This window comes from Equus caballus, chromosome 4, assembly GCF_041296265.1.
Source record: "Equus caballus isolate H_3958 breed thoroughbred chromosome 4, TB-T2T, whole genome shotgun sequence".
NCBI lineage: Eukaryota > Metazoa > Chordata > Mammalia > Perissodactyla > Equidae > Equus > Equus caballus.
The window spans coordinates 2,774-5,000 of record NC_091687.1 but is presented as its reverse complement, the minus strand read 5'-3'; positions in this window follow the sequence as shown (position 1 = coordinate 5,000).

Here is a 2,227-nt window from a genome sequence, read left to right as displayed (position 1 = left end):
TTAGGGTTAGGGTTAGGGTTAGGGTTAGGGTTAGGGTTAGGGTTAGGGTTAGGGTTAGGGTTAGGGTTAGGGTTAGGGTTAGGGTTAGGGTTAGGGTTAGGGTTAGGGTTAGGGTTAGGGTTAGGGTTAGGGTTAGGTTAGGGTTAGGGTTAGGGTTAGGGTTAGGGTTAGGGTTAGGGTTAGGGTTAGGGTTAGGGTTAGGGTTAGGGTTAGGGTTAGGGTTAGGGTTAGGTTAGGGTTAGGGTTAGGGTTAGGGTTAGGGTTAGGGTTAGGGTTAGGGTTAGGGTTAGGGTTAGGGTTAGGGTTAGGGTTAGGGTTAGGGTTAGGGTTAGGGTTAGGGTTAGGGTTAGGGTTAGGGTTAGGGTTAGGGTTAGGGTTAGGGTTAGGGTTAGGGTTAGGGTTAGGGTTAGGTTAGGGTTAGGGTTAGGGTTAGGGTTAGGGTTAGGGTTAGGGTTAGGGTTAGGGTTAGGGTTAGGGTTAGGGTTAGGGTTAGGGTTAGGGTTAGGGTTAGGGTTAGGGTTAGGGTTAGGGTTAGGGTTAGGGTTAGGGTTAGGGTTAGGGTTAGGGTTAGGGTTAGGGTTAGGGTTAGGGTTAGGGTTAGGGTTAGGGTTAGGGTTAGGGTTAGGGTTAGGGTTAGGGTTAGGGTTAGGTTAGGGTTAGGGTTAGGGTTAGGGTTAGGGTTAGGGTTAGGGTTAGGGTTAGGGTTAGGGTTAGGGTTAGGGTTAGGGTTAGGGTTAGGGTTAGGGTTAGGGTTAGGGTTAGGGTTAGGGTTAGGGTTAGGGTTAGGGTTAGGGTTAGGGTTAGGGTTAGGGTTAGGGTTAGGGTTAGGGTTAGGGTTAGGGTTAGGGTTAGGGTTAGGGTTAGGGTTAGGGTTAGGGTTAGGGTTAGGGTTAGGGTTAGGGTTAGGGTTAGGGTTAGGGTTAGGGTTAGGGTTAGGGTTAGGGTTAGGGTTAGGGTTAGGGTTAGGGTTAGGTTAGGGTTAGGGTTAGGGTTAGGGTTAGGGTTAGGGTTAGGGTTAGGGTTAGGGTTAGGGTTAGGGTTAGGGTTAGGGTTAGGGTTAGGGTTAGGGTTAGGGTTAGGGTTAGGGTTAGGGTTAGGGTTAGGGTTAGGGTTAGGGTTAGGGTTAGGGTTAGGGTTAGGGTTAGGGTTAGGGTTAGGGTTAGGGTTAGGGTTAGGGTTAGGGTTAGGGTTAGGGTTAGGGTTAGGGTTAGGGTTAGGGTTAGGGTTAGGGTTAGGGTTAGGGTTAGGGTTAGGGTTAGGGTTAGGGTTAGGGTTAGGGTTAGGGTTAGGGTTAGGGTTAGGGTTAGGGTTAGGGTTAGGGTTAGGGTTAGGGTTAGGTTAGGGTTAGGGTTAGGGTTAGGGTTAGGGTTAGGGTTAGGGTTAGGGTTAGGGTTAGGGTTAGGGTTAGGGTTAGGGTTAGGGTTAGGGTTAGGGTTAGGGTTAGGGGTTAGGGTTAGGGTTAGGGTTAGGTTAGGGTTAGGGTTAGGGTTAGGGTTAGGGTTAGGGTTAGGGTTAGGGTTAGGGTTAGGGTTAGGGTTAGGGTTAGGGTTAGGGTTAGGGTTAGGGTTAGGGTTAGGGTTAGGGTTAGGGTTAGGGTTAGGGTTAGGGTTAGGGTTAGGGTTAGGGTTAGGGTTAGGGTTAGGGTTAGGGTTAGGGTTAGGGTTAGGGTTAGGGTTAGGGTTAGGGTTAGGGTTAGGGTTAGGGTTAGGGTTAGGGTTAGGGTTAGGGTTAGGGTTAGGGTTAGGGTTAGGGTTAGGGTTAGGGTTAGGGTTAGGGTTAGGGTTAGGGTTAGGGTTAGGGTTAGGGTTAGGGTTAGGGTTAGGGTTAGGGTTAGGGTTAGGGTTAGGGTTAGGGTTAGGGTTAGGGTTAGGGTTAGGGTTAGGGTTAGGGTTAGGGTTAGGGTTAGGGTTAGGGTTAGGGTTAGGGTTAGGGTTAGGGTTAGGGTTAGGGTTAGGGTTAGGGTTAGGGTTAGGGTTAGGGTTAGGGTTAGGGTTAGGGTTAGGGTTAGGGTTAGGGTTAGGGTTAGGGTTAGGGTTAGGGTTAGGGTTAGGGTTAGGGTTAGGGTAGGGTTAGGGTTAGGGTTAGGGTTAGGGTTAGGGTTAGGGTTAGGGTTAGGGTTAGGGTTAGGGTTAGGGTTAGGGTTAGGGTTAGGGTTAGGGTTAGGGTTAGGGTTAGGGTTAGGGTTAGGGTTAGGGTTAGGGTTAGGGTTAGGGTTAGGGTTAGGGTT